We start from the raw sequence: 15,310 nt of genomic DNA, 5'->3' as shown, positions 1-15,310 counted from the left end.
TGAATCTGGTCAGGTTATGAACTGAACTCCACAGCACAGGAAAAACCTTGAGAAGATAAGACAGGGCAGCAGTGGGAAATGAGTTTTACAGGAGACAGTCCATCCATCTCTTGCTGCCTCCGCTCCCACCTTTCCTAATCTGATGAGTGTACATAGTGGGAGAGGCCGTGTCAGCACTGCTTTATGGAGCTGCAGGGTCATGGCTGTGGGGTATGGCATGTGGGGGTTGTTCCTCTGTGATGAGGGCTCAGGGCTCCATGATGTGTGCTTATAGCTGTGCTGTGCTTATGGCAGTGGGATGTGCCACATCACAATTCTACAGCACCACTCACCTGCCTGCTGTGAGAGAGACAGGGAGGCCAGAGCAAAGTGTACATTTGTTACTTGGGGCAATGTATGCTTCCATCATACTGCACTGATCTGTGATTGGTCATCCATACTCTCTTTTCCTCAGTCCCAGTGTTTTTTTTCAGCACGCCGTCAGAAGGTATATGATTGTGCTCCCCACCTGCATTGCTTAACCCGGAAAACATCACTTGGGATGTTGCTGGAAGCCTGTGTTCTCTCAAAGAATTAGAGGCAAGATGCACACAGATTTGTTTTTAATCAACTGTGTATTTACAGTTGATACAATAAATTACTTTCTTTAAAATGTATTAACTGTAATTTACTTTCTAGCTGTGTATCTACTGTAATTTATAATTTACTGTATTTACTGTGTATTCGCTGTAACTTACTGTCTTTACTATTTATTTTCTGTAATTTACTATTTACTTATTTTTATTGTATATTTGCTGAAATGTACAGTATTTACAGTATTTTACTTGTATTCACTGCAATGTACTTTCTTTATCAAATATTTACTGTAATGTACAGTTCTTTCTGTGCATTTACATGTGCTTTCTTTACAGTATATTTCCTTAATTTACCGGCCTTACTGTGTATTTACTATAATTTACAGTCCTTACTCTGTATTTGCTGTAATTTATAGTCTTGACTTTATATTTACTGTAATGCACAGCCTTTTCTCTGCATTTACAGAAGTTTTCTGTCTTTATTGTAATATTCTGACTACAGTGTATGTATCATATTTTCTGTCTTAACTAACTATATTTACTTTCTTCATTGTGTATTTACTTTGGGTATCACTGCAATTTACTATTTATTTATTTATTTATTTATTTATGGGGGGGGGGTGGTCTTGGGCATTTATTTGATACTTTTCATTTTGTCTTACAGATACTGTCTATGGCTTTTTATGTGTTGTGTATGAACAAAACAAATGCCTGCTGGATATGTTACAGTTGTTTTGTGTATTCATGTTGGGTTTTTGTTCTTGAGCATGGAACAGGTTCAGAATGGTGTGTTTGTGTTTATGCTAAGCAATGCTAAACAAAGTATTTCTAGTTCACTGGTAACAGTTTTGAGGACATACAATATTGTTTAATTAAATGTAAAAAAAAATTAAATTATTATCACAGTGAATTAACAGTGTATAAACAGTATTTTTACATACCTCACCAGGTATTTCATAAACACACCATGACATGATTTACTTTATTATTGATAATTCATGTTTATCAATTATTATATATCAATTACATATTTTCTGCTTTAAAGTCTGAATTAAGTCATTAGTAATGCATAATTACCAATTTTTAAAAATTATTTGAATGTCTGCTCTGCATTCATACAGTACTTTGGCATTATTCATCTGTAATTCATTAAAACTCTTTTGATCATCATTTAACTTTGCCAGCATACATTACAGCCGATCAGCAACCACAAAAACATTCTGACATGCCTTAGCGTATAACCACTTTCAAAGTAAGCAATTTTCCTTATTGGACAGGATTCAGTCAATGTTAATCTTTGTTCTATGTGTGCAGTTCAGTACAGAGGGTCAGTAAGAATGCAAGACATAATTAAGTGGAATATTACATTCAACTCATCATCATACTTTTATATGCCCCTATGCTTTTTAAAAATGCTGTTATTTTCATTACAGTTCATGTTTATGTGGGATGGATGGAAATTATCTCAAGGATAATACAGTATTGATCCAGGCATCAGGACAAGCAGAGAGATCTATGTGAAGCTCTTTAAAAGGGCTTAGTTGCTGGTCTTCTTCCAGCAGAGGGCAAACTTACTCTAACCTAAAGCCTGCACTTGTTTTCAGCATCCACAGCTGGCCCTTCCCATAGCAACACCTGTATGTCCTTGTCTGCTTTACACAATTATATTGCATTATATTACCCATGCTCGCTTATATATTATTCAAATACTGTATTGACCTCGTGCTATATTGATGTAAATGAGAACTTAAGCCCCATTGTAGTAATGTATTGGGTCACATGCACAAGGTGGCAATATATGAATATGCGCAGTTATGGTTAGTAAGAATATCTAGCTTGCATGTGAATGAGGTTTTAATGTATGTGTGAACAGATGGCTGTAATCTCATTCAGCAGGTTGAGCTTAAGTACGGTCAAAGCATTAAAGCTGAGTGTTGACTCTCAAATATTTCACTTCACATTCAAATTCCACACCATATAAAGGATGGGTGTGGATTGAATCAATGTTTCTGATTAAATGCGGGTATTTTCTTTTTTCTTCACAAATACAGGTTTGCAAACTCCATATTCATCAAAGCTAGGTTGCTCAGTTATATTTGTTAAGAAAAACAATTTGATCTTCATTTAAATCATAGAAGAAAGGATAAATGTTCATTGATTTCCAGCCAATGCCTAATCTTTAAGTTTATACCAATACTAATAGTAAAACTACAACTAATCTACTACTACCATTAATAATAATAATAATAATAATAATAATAATAATTCATCATCATCATTACCATAAAGGAAGTCATAGTGATAATTACTCTCCTCATGGTAAGCCCGGCAGGCATCATCATTTTCATAATCATAATTACTGCCATGATAGTAATCACAGAGAGAACGGCCCAGCTCACCTCATTGTGTTCTCATGAGTCCATCATCCTTCCACTGCCTCTACTTCTCACTGCTGCTCGATTAATCTCTTCTATTGTGTGGCTCCTTTGGCTTAGCATCAGACAATGTCATGACCTCAACATTTTGTAGAACCTTGCACTGACTTCAAGGAGTTGAGAGAACTCTATGACTCACACAATTAGCCTCCATTTGGTGTCAATCATCCCTGAATGCAACAGAAGTCCCAGTGGATTTTTTTAAAAACAAAGAACTGGGAAAAGAGTGATGAAAAATAGGCAGCAAAATAACAGCCTAACAGGCTGAGAAACACGGCTGGTTTCTGCCAGCACTTGCAAACAAGCTGTGCTCCAACATCAGTCTTCTCTGAATCGGCTGAGGATCTGAGCCTGCCTCACACGCGATGGAGATAAATGAGATGACGAACCTCTCGCACTCTTTAGCATCCAATAAATGTTCCCTTTTGGAAGACAAAAGCGGTTCCCTCTTTTCAAGAATTTCTAAAAATTAGCGAGTAAAATTATTGTCAGCAATGGCTGAACTGACGCTTCAGGTCGACTAACAGCAAATGAAACCAGGACAGCACAGAAAACAAGACTGCGGCTTCACAAGTGGCTTACAAATTGCTCGCCAGGACCGTAGGCTAGGCCCAATAGTTGGATTTTCAGGCAACATTTTCAAGAGCAACCAAACTTACTAAAGTTTGGTTGCTCCCACATTCCAATAAGGTTTTCTAACCAATTACATGACTGACAGTAAAGTCACAAAAGTATTGCATCCCAAGCCCCATTGTTAAAACTGCATGAAAAGAATCAGCTACCTGAATTAGACATACAGTATTACTAGTCCAAGTGCTCCCTGAATCTGGCCTCTGGAAACAAATCAGGCTATGGCTTTGGCAGTATTTAGCACAGTTTTTATTAGAGGATAGAGGCTGCTTATCAGACGAAATGCTGTTTGTTACAGTAGCCTATGTTAAATGGAAAAAGAATGTGGTGCATGGCACTTAATGGCATGCTGATGCTATACATGCATTTCATCAGCATGAGGGACAAAAGTCCTGGAGGTTGAGGCTTAGTCAATCATGTTTCTCAGCTAATAGGGTACATTCATACATGACCACATAGCCCCACCCCTCCATCCCCACATTTCCCTTTATGCCTCCCCACCCCTCACTGTTTATACTGTACATCCATCACGTTTAAATGCCGAGAGCGAGTGACCTCACATAGATTGCTCCTGATTAGCCTTTAATTCAGTTCACATGAGTTGCATGCAATTAGGCCTAACATTGCTGTGAATAATATTCTGGCCAAAGCAAGCCAGTCTATGCCCAGCCCTACACCAGAAAGAGGCTGTTTAAGTCATTATATGACGACAATGACGAGTTGGTTTGTTGGCAGCAGCAGGCTGTTTTTTTTAAAAGAAACAGATTTTGCCTTGGATTGCAGCACCTCAAAACTCTGCCACATTTGACTGCAGCTGGGCTGATTGGGTCAGTTCTCATCCATACACTTATTCTCCTTTGGCCCCAGATCTGCATAAACAGAGAGAATAAAAGGCCCCGGTTCAGAGATGAGACATTAAACTGTGATTCTGTCTCCCGTTGGTTTTTAAAGCAAATATCGCAAATAGTAAGAGGTAATCTCTCAGTTTCTTAAGATTATGATGACTATGATAGTGATGATGATGATTCTTTTTTTCTTCTTCTTCTTCTTCTTCTTCTTAATAATAATAATAATAATAATAATAATAACAAAACAACAACAATAATAATAATCATCTCTGTAGTTCTGTGATTATTTTAGTTTCTAGTTTATGTGTGGTTCCACACAGATATTCTCTGAGTTTTTACATCATCATGTGTTGTAAAACCTGAGGCTGATAATTGCATGCTTAAGATGGACATGTTTAAGATGGACTGAGGAGATTAAGCTGGACACCTCAACAACAGCAGTCTTCTCTGAGCCTTTAGAATCAATACTAATTTACATAAATACTAATTTACATAGAGTGTGGTTTGAGGTTTAAGTGATAAGTATACACTAGAAAAGCTGGGTGAAGTAATGAGGTTGCAATCAATACTTGGCACATGCTGAAACCTTTTTTCCTGTAGTTCTGGCCAACGGAGCCTTGTGTAATTGCGAAGAAACCTTGAATTTTAATAGCTGGCGGTCAGCCCTTTCTGTTTTTTGTTTTTTTTTGGGGTGGGAAGATGGGAGTTGTTCATGTCAGCAACTTCATGTCCAACTGAATTTGTGTACAACCTACTGTCACACATTCTAAAATCAGTAAAAATAATGGGCTCATTTTTGAATGATAATGAGTTGAGGGGGTTTTGTCTATTTGAACTGAATGATGAAAATCCAATATCCATATTAGTATGCAGATTGAGGTTTAATTACTTAATCAATATATGGACTAATAGCACATTTCAGGGCATGTTGTTCCTGGGCAATTACTGCAAACCAATGACGATGCTGTAACTATTAAAGGAAGGTGCTAAAAATGAAGGTGGATATCTGTGCGGAACTCCAAGGAGAGGGAATGATTTGCTCCACAAGTCACAGTTTTCACATTGTGGGGCTCACTCAGCACATTCAAACATGAAGATAAAAATCTGCACTGACATTATTTTAAGAATGAAACACAAAGACTTAAGATGTATGAGACACACACACACACATGCATATACACACACACAGGCAGACGCTTGCACACACACACACATACGTATACACACACACCATATGTGTGTGTGTGTGTATACATATATATATATATATATATATATAGGGAGCTCGATAATGTCTGGGACAAATATATATATTTTCCATGATTTGTACTCCACAATTTAAGATTTGTAATCAAACAATTCATTTGTATTTAAAGTGCATATTCTCAGCTTTTACTACAGGGTATTTTAAAACACATTAGTGTCAATGTCAAAATTACAGCATTTTTTATATGTAGTCACTCCATTTCAAGGCACCATAATGTTTGGGATATATTAATGTTATGTAAATGAAAGTAATGTTTAGCACTGTTGCATTTCCTTCACAAGCAATGATTGCTTGAAGTTTGACCTATAGACATCACTAAATGCTCAGTATTTTCTCTGGTGATGCTCTGCCAGGACTGCACTGTAGCCATTTTCAGCTTCTAGTTCCCTAGCTACATAGTTTCAGGGGCTAGTTGCCTTAAGTTTTCTCTCCAGCATATGAAACGCATGTGCATTTGTGCCGGGTGCATGACTTAGCCAGTCATGAATTTTCAAGTTTTTGACTTTGAAAAACTCTTTTGTTGCTTTAGCAGTATGTTTGGGATCATTCATTTGCTGTAAGATGAAGTGCTGTCTAATGAGTTTGGAGGCAGTTTCTTGAACTTGAGCAGATAAGATGTTTTTTTCACAATTCATAATTAATGCTGCTGCTATCAACAGTTACATTATAAATTAAAGCAAGTGAGCCAGTACCTGTGGCATACATGCCCAATCAGTAGCATCCCCACCACAATGTTTCACAGATGAGGGGGGGTGTTTTGAATCTTGGGCAGTTCCTTTTGGCCTAGGCACTTTGCCATCACTCTGATACAAGTTAATCTTGGTCTCATCTGTCCACAAGACCTCTTTCAAAACCTCTGCAGGCTCTTTTAGATACTGCTTAGAAAACTATAACCTGGCCATTCAGTTTTTTTGTGGCAAACTAGTGGTTTGCATCTCACAGTATAGACTCTTTAGTTCTGATTGCAAATTCATCTGCAGACAGTAGTCACTGACATCCACGTCTGCCTCCTGAAGAGTGTTTTTGATCTGTCAGACAGGTATTTCTTCATTATGGGGAGAATTCTTCCCCCCATAACTGTAGAGATCTTCCATATTCTGCCACACCCTTTGCAATTGCTGAGCTCACCAGCGCTCCCTTTCTTCTTAATGATGTTCCAAATGGTTGATTCTGGTAAGACTAAGGTTTGGCCTACGTCTCTGGCTGTTTTTTATTGATTATTCAGCTTCATAATGGCTTCCTTGACTTTTACTGGCACAACTCTGGTCCTTATGCTGACAAATTCCAAAAACAGATTTCAAAGGCAATAATAAATCTTTTCTACTTCCACTAAGGAAACAATAGAGGGGTAATTAAATTGAATGAAATTGTATCTACCTTAAGTTTTTTCAAAACCACAGGTAGCCTAATACCATTGGCTTGCTGTGTAAACTAGAAGTGCTAGGCTTAGATTTGCTTGTCCAAGTAAACATATTGTGGCAAGGTTATTCCCCCCAATAAATTGTAACAAAGCTTTCCTTTAAAGAAAAAACCAGAATAAATGAGTGGAGTATATATATACAGTATATATATATATATATATATATATATATATATATATATATATGTGTGTGTGTGTGTGTGTTAAAGGAAAAACCTGAATGAATAAATGAGTGGAGTAACATAATGAATGCAGATGCTTCCATACAGATGTACTGCATGATGCAATTGCAATTATATATATATATATATATATATATATATATATATATATATATATATATATATATAGATATATACACACATGTGCGTGTGTGTGATTGAGTGTGATTGTGTGTGCACAGTAACGTTTGAGATGTGACAGGGAATGTGATTCAGTCCCTGTACCTGTTTAAATGCAGCCCATCACTTTCATCCCTTTCCTATTGCAAACCATGTGGCATTACATTACATTACAGACATTTAGCAGACGCTCTTATCCAGAGCGACGTACACAACATTATACATAGCATTTACATTGCATACATTTATGCAGCTGGGTATATACTGAAAAAATGTAGGTTAAGTACCTTGCTCAAGGGTACAACGACAGAATTGAACCTGCAACCTTTAGGTTGCAAGACCAGTTCCTTACCCATTATACTACACTGCTGCCTCAGAGACAGCTCTGTGAATGTATTAAGCTTCTCATATTATAATCACAACATTTATGAGCAACAGAACAGACAATCACTTGATAGCCTCCAAATTGATTTGATAAGAAAAGTTTAAATTTTGTAAAAATGCAATAAATTAAATAAATAAACAAATAAACAAACAAATAAATAAATAAATAAATAAATAAATAAATAAATAAATAAATAAATAAATTTGAGTCAGTAGAGAGGTATTTAAATAATTCTGCAAGAACAATACACAAGGCATATTGGCTCCCAAACAATGTGATAGGACCCACTGGTGGATAGGGAAAGTGGTTCAGGATTTTTGAAATGAAGGAAAACTGACTGCATATTAATTTTCAAATATATTTATATCAGTCAAATTAAACAAAATTTGAATGCACTATGCTAACTAAAGTGTACATGTAATTTTTCTATCATCTGTTAAAACACATTTGATTTTAGAATATATGTTAATAAGCAGTGGGTCATACAATATCTGTTTCCTTATTAAGTGGGTTGTGGGCTCACAAAGTTAGGGATACATTGGATTTAATCATGTCTACTATCTGAGATGCTCTAATAGACATGAACTATTATTGCTGTTTAGAGACCTCTACTGGTAGTGACAGTCACTGCATACAGGAAATCAGCTACATTCAACATGAAGACGCAGGATGATTGTTGTGTGATTATTACAGTGCAGCTGGACATGAGAAAATTTTATTCAAAGGTTTGAGATATATTCACCATCAACAGCAATCTTCTGCTGAACTAAGGTCAAATAAACCAATGGATTTACTTAAATTTCAGTTAATGCTGGTACTTTAAGGTGAAAATTGTCATTCCTACCTTACTGGATTAATAAAAGAGAAGTGCAGTCAATGGCACGTGACCATTCCATTCGAATGAAAGGTCATAAAGGCCATAACAGTGCTATGTCAAGGTCATAACTATTATAACCAATTGCGCAGAGGTCAGTTATGTCACCACAGATTTGTAAGAATTCATGTCCCCTCCAAGACGGTTGCACAAAACTATTACAGGATGGTAGCAGTGACAGAGAATGTGATTCAACAACACTACTATTTCCTGGTGTATTTGGCACACAGTACAATCTGTGCACAATAATCTTAAATTCTAGATTCTTTATACACTGATTTTTTATACACTCCATTTTGACATTACTGCTTCGCCATATTGCATTGGGGCAGTGAATGCTTTCTTCCTTTCTACCCTAAATCTCAAACAAGATATGACTGTGTGCTTTTGAACTGCTTCTCTTGATCACAGTTTCTAAGGGGAATGTCATGGTTATAGGTGATTCATTTTTTGTAAGGGAGGTACAGCACTTCGGTTTATAACTCAACACTTTTGCATAGACAGTGATATTAATGGAGGCATGGGGTGTTCCCCAGAAAGTGTACCAACACCATAGCCTGTGTGAGTTACATACCTTTTGACTAAAGTAAACAAGCTGTTGTGAGAAAGACAAAAGATAAAGACTGTCCAGTGATATACCACCAATGCAAATTCCTAGAGAAACAGGACAGGAAATGGACCTATTTACTCAATAAACACACATAAAACCATCCTTAAACCGTGGCTGGAACCACGGGCCAAATTGCACTACAGGCTTAATGGTACTAGGGTGTTATTGTGTTCTTTTCCCCTCCAGGTGTACTCCCGCTGTATGCGTAATAAAGCTGAGCAACACCATCTGCAGATGTGAGCGTGGCCTGGGAGCTTCCCCCACTCACGAGGGTATCATTTTAACGGGTTCATTATGCGCGAATGCAATGTTGTTACAGCTCCTTCTCCCTTGAGTGATTTGAGCGGCGAATAAACACAAGCTCAGTGATTTAGGTCAGATTTCAAAGCTGGTGTGATATAAATAATGAATAAATAAATAACGACATGGCGTTCCAGGAGCGACACCGAAACACTCTGCGCGTTTATTTCTTCCTTTGATTATGCGTGAATCTGCTTCAAATCGCCTCTTCATCGAGCTCTCAAGAGATCTCACACGTTTCGGGGTAAAAGTTGAGTTCTGTATAGTCCACATATTTTCTGTCTAATATCTCGCGTTACACTCGTGTCTCGTAGCTACGCACCGGACACAATCTAAATGTTAATCTAACTGCGGGCCATCAGTTTTACAGACAATTTTCTAGTGTGAAATAAACATTTCTTTATTTGTCTACTTTTCAGATATCCAGATGCGCTGGTCCGGGATGTCTTGTAGGCTATATTGTACAGTTTTATATAACAACAGGATACTTTTCCCCTAATGTGATTCAAACCTCCTATATTGCAGCTACAATCCTTATTTTATACCAAACATTTCCCACTATTCCTGAATGGCTCAGCCCTACCATATGGCGACCTGTCATTGAGAATTACTAAATGTGATTTGAAGGATGCATGGCATTTTTGTTTACTGACATACAGCTCCAATATAACCTACAAATAGTGCTCTGCTAATTATTTATGGCCATGCTCTAATCTGATGTAATTTACCCTAAATGTGGTTGACAAAATTCTCGCTGAGTTGTGGGAAAAAAAGAAGATCATATCAAGAGGCAGCAGCACTGTGTGTGTGTGTGTGTGTGTGTGCTTGCGTGTGTGCGTGCGCGCACGTGTGTGAATACAGCCAGTCTTGGCTTATGAGGCAGTCCCCATATGCACACTTTATCACACTTGCAGGCTAGGTCACTTGGCGTGCATGTTCATATGTTTAGTGTGAGTGCGCAAGTGCTTTTTTCAAATAATAAAAAGTGGAGTGCACTTGCCATGCATTTCATCCAGAAGGCTCTGGAGCGGCTTTGGTCAAGTACACAGACTCAAAAAGCACCAACAGAAGTGAAACTACAATAAATTATTTGAACTAGAGACCACAGAACAAACATGTGTCCCAATTGTTTTAAAAGTCCCCTCTCACTAAGGCACTTAATACACACGTGCATACTAAAGATTTTACGTTGCACATCACAATACGTCACCAAATTGTATAATTACACAAACGCACTTAGCACAGTGTGGAGATATGGGACAGCCCATATGACACCTGAGGACACCAAGGTAAAGTCTCTGTTTTCTCTTACATTTCACGGTCCACGATCGTCATATTAGTGCTTCCTGGAAGACCTGCCTAACGATGTTTGCCATTGGGTATGCAACGACGTATCATTTACTAAACGTTCCAGAATAGGACCACAGAATAGCGTTATTAGTGATTCTAGCAAATAGTCTATGACACTTAAAAAAAAAAAAAAATTAAAAAAAAAACATTAATTCTAAGCGCAGTGGCATGCCTATCTATTTTGCACTTGCCAACTCAAATCGTATCGTTCAATACTAGTCACACGCATGATAACATTAGGCACGTTTTTTCGTGAATTGCTGACGTTCCCATTATCCAAATGCATGCAGAAATGTCACAATACATGTGTTTTCTGCTTCTTTGTCGTCGAATAACATTATCTGTGATTAAACAAAACATCAAGCCTGTAGACGTGCAGTCGGCTCTGCCTTGAATTCCGTTCTGGTCTCAAGCGATTTTGGAGCGATTCCAAGGCTACTGCACGATACGTCGGAGGGGTTCCCTACCAACAAATATTTTTTTTTTAAAACCAAAGTACGAAGAATTACATTCATAAAACGCCATTACAACCAGACTCTACAGTATATAAATACACAGTTCCAGGACTGCGATTTATGAACACAGTATTTTCTTTTCGTGCATAACCTCTGCTTCTGTGAGTTGATTGATGGCATCTGTGGTTGCGGCACTTCTGATCAAACACAAATAATTAGCATAACCTATTTGACAACGCAATATAACCAACATAAAAAAATCTCACTTTAAGGCATCCACAAAGTTCAAACGCAAAGAAATCAGGGAAATCCTTGTGAATCTCTGATAATGACAATGTGACAAAAATGCAGGATACAAAGTTTCTTACCTTTCCCCCTTTGGAACATCTACGGTAGTTGTTTGTTGCTCCGGCAGTTTGGTTCATGGCTGAAACACGATAGAAATGCGGTGGTTCGTCTCGCACAAGTTTGACAAAAAGAGTCAAATGCTACGGCTTTTAGAAACCGAAGAACTTAATGAAAACCACCAAGCGCATTTCATATTCGGGCTTTATGTTTCCTTCCAATCAGATTTTCTGGTTTCCAGTTTGTATTGAACTCTGTGATTATTTAGAACTATTAGTTAATTAATGATGAACAGTTAAAGTATGAACTTATCGTTCAATTGGTCCTCAGAGTATATTTTGCATGTGTTGCAAAAGAGCAGCGCTAGAAAAGAACCAGCAATTGTGTGCGTATATTTTCCTGTTTGAATAGCCCAGTAACATACATCCGAGTACAGTGAAATAAAAACAACACACCTGTACTGAAATGGCGGCAGAATATCCAGAAAAATTACAGACTACGGCGAATAATTCGTGTGTCAATAATAACTATCCAGTTTGCAAAGTAACTTTAGTAACAGGATAGAAAAAATCCTGTCCCAAGTGCGTAACAATGCACAGCTGCTCCTAAGCGAAACTGTAACGTACCCTCCCGAGATGAACACGTTCTTTTAGGACAATGATACTGTAAAAGAGATTTCACACTTGAAGTACATTTGAACTAGCGAATCTGACAACAGCTGCAATAATTATCCCACACTGGCTTGCAATTTGTGCGCAAATGCAGCGCAGTAGGCGTCTCGCGCAATTCTCAATATCCTGTCGAAAGGTGGCACGCGAACCCTAAGCCATAACGCAGAATGGTTTTTCACGTGGAGGTTATTGGAGAAAAACAGATATTATTATAAAGACCTTAAGCCCCGTTTAATGAAACTGTAATGGCACTGTAGATTTCGCACAAGGATATATAATGATAATAATAGAGTTGGGTAAAAAAAATAGTAATGTACAGTGACATAAAAAAATACATTTAAAAAATCAACAAGAAATGCTGATTCGAAAATGTATATGCAGATTTCGCATGAAGGTGGCTCAGGAAATGACAAGAGAATAGCATTAGTAATGAATTAACTGTAACTATTATTCATTTATTGGTGCTTGTGGGAGGGGAGGGGGCATGAATTCGGTTAGATTGCATTGAGTGTAACGGATGTAATAAGGACAGGGCAGGGCGTCATGTTTGTGGATAGTGCCAATAAACGAACCCAATCAAAGCCGACGTGCTCGGAGTCCCATTAGCCACATTTCACGCTTGTTGGTGACTCATTATTCCAATGGGTGAGCATATTAACACGATTGCCACACAGCACATTTACAGCTAATTTCTTTTAAAATAAGCTTTCAAGGTTATGCCATGAATTTCACTGGCAGTAGAGCACATATTGTACAGTATGTAAACGTCTAGAACAAATATTGCAATAATCAATAAATAAATAAATAAACTCACCACGGGGTTATACTGTAAATGTGGGTTTTGTGTTAAGTCTTTGACTCCATACTCTTATCCCTGTGATGAAATAGATGTTCTCTAATCTTGTACCCATGAGGTTTGTAGTACGGAACCAGTAGAGCTTAAAATAAAGCAGAACATGGCTGTGGAGGTACTCAGCAGAAGCTCAGGGGTCACACGAGTAAGGAGATTTTCCTGTTTGGGGAGGAAAGTCAAGGTAAGTCACATGTCTGTCCAAAAACATAACTGCTCTTATATGCACCATAATGTTTTTAATGGTGTCCTTTACCCAAACATTAATAATTCATGCATAATAGGCAAGCGGTGCTTATGAGGCCAGTAGAAAAGGTGACATCTTCTTGTAGTGAGAGCGCTTTTGCAGTTTTTTACTTGCAAGACTGTTCACCAGTTATTTCACTTTCTCTTCACAGCTGATTCTCATCTGCCTTACCTTACCTGTCAGCTAACAGACTGCTGTAGTGTTCTTTACAAAATGCATATGGACTAGGCCACTAGTGGGCCACTGTATGTTTGCTAACTGCATTACCACTTGAGGTCATATCAAAATGTTATTGATACTAATGTAAAATAGACGGAATCACTAGCGTTATTTTAAAAAAATGCTTCTTCCCTTTTCCCACAATTTGGAATGACCACTTGTATTTGGCACCTGCGTTCATTGCTGCAACGGTTAAGAGGGCACAGACAAGCACGGGCTGCCCTCTGAAACTCTTCATGACGAGCCATTGCTTCTTGCCACTCTGCAGTCCAGAACAGCAAGAAAGGCTGTGCATATAATCTTCAGTCATTTTTGTCTGGCACACATTGGCAAAGCATCCACTCATCTTAGATCCTAATCCTGTTATTAGCGCTACACAAGAATTCACATTGATTCCCATGCTTATGGTATGTTCAAAAATAAATGTGAAATCAGGCTTGGCATTGAACAAATGAATTATGAAGTGGGGCAACATAATCGAATTCTTAATCACAGCTTTCTATCCCCTACATTTATTGCGAAGATAGTAGACTGTAAACTAGAGTATAAAAGACATCTATAACTAAAACTAATACTAAAAAAGTAGATAAAAAAGTAATTACACTGAATATCACTTATTAAATATATATAAATTATCCTTAGCAAAGGCCACTGGTGGTGTTCCTGTGTGGTAATGTAGCTGGTCATGTCAAAATAAAAGTTTTCCAGGAATTAGAGATCAGAGTTTGAATTATTGTGAGAAGATTTATACATTCTTCAATTATTACACTGTAAAACAATGTGGTTCTCCAAAATACAATTTTTTAAATAACTGATTACAACAGCACCTTTGTTTCCTCAACTTTCAAGGTTCTGTGGCTTACAAATTTTAAACCTTGGTGACAAGCCGTTTATGTTGGCACAGCAACCATAAATAAGTTGTTCCAAGATCATGTAACTTTTACACCAGGCTAACTTAAAAAAAGGTGTTTGTGGGGTAAAAAAAAGAACCCACAGGATCTCGATGATTATTGTCGCATATATATGGATACAACCTTTTTTTAAATTATTATTATTTTTTAACACTGAACATAAGTTTTACTTATGTTCAGTGTTTAAGTTCAATGTCCTTATTGTTTTCATGTTGCCTTTTCAATGCAACTGGAACAAACTTGTGGTAAATAATTCAGTGAGCAAAAATGGGATCATTGCTCATAGTAGTCTGAAAACAATTATATAAATCCCAGCACAGCTGAAGCATCGTGAGACCAAAGGAACAATTACAGGCATTTGCACACTGACTGCACAGAGGATGCATGCCTGTACCGGAGGGAAACCGGTGCCATCCTTCATTTGATTTGTTTGTTGAAAATTTGTATCTTATCACATGCTTGGATTTCTTGAAGGACCATTTGCTTATGTGTTAAATATCACTGACCATTTTTCATCAACATAAGGGCTTTCAGAAATGGATCATCCCATTATACGGTTAGTAAGCAAGATCAGCAC

At 37.5% G+C, this 15,310-nt stretch overlaps 1 long non-coding RNA gene across 1 annotated transcript; it reads right to left on the bottom strand.

Annotated features, from left to right (window-relative positions):
* Nucleotides 1-3,873: 3,873 nt before the first annotated feature.
* Nucleotides 3,874-11,977, bottom strand: LOC135254299 (uncharacterized). The gene is made up of 2 exons (XR_010329825.1): nt 11,859-11,977; nt 3,874-4,509 (listed from the first exon to the last, which is right to left on the bottom strand). It is a non-coding gene; the product is annotated as an uncharacterized LOC135254299 (long non-coding RNA).
* Between the last annotated feature and the right edge of the window lie 3,333 nt (nt 11,978-15,310).

Source organism: Anguilla rostrata, chromosome 4 (genome assembly GCF_018555375.3).
Source record: "Anguilla rostrata isolate EN2019 chromosome 4, ASM1855537v3, whole genome shotgun sequence".
Classification (NCBI taxonomy): Eukaryota; Metazoa; Chordata; class Actinopteri; order Anguilliformes; family Anguillidae; genus Anguilla; species Anguilla rostrata.
Note: the sequence above shows the minus strand (reverse complement) of the source record. Positions and strands in the feature narration are given on the sequence as shown.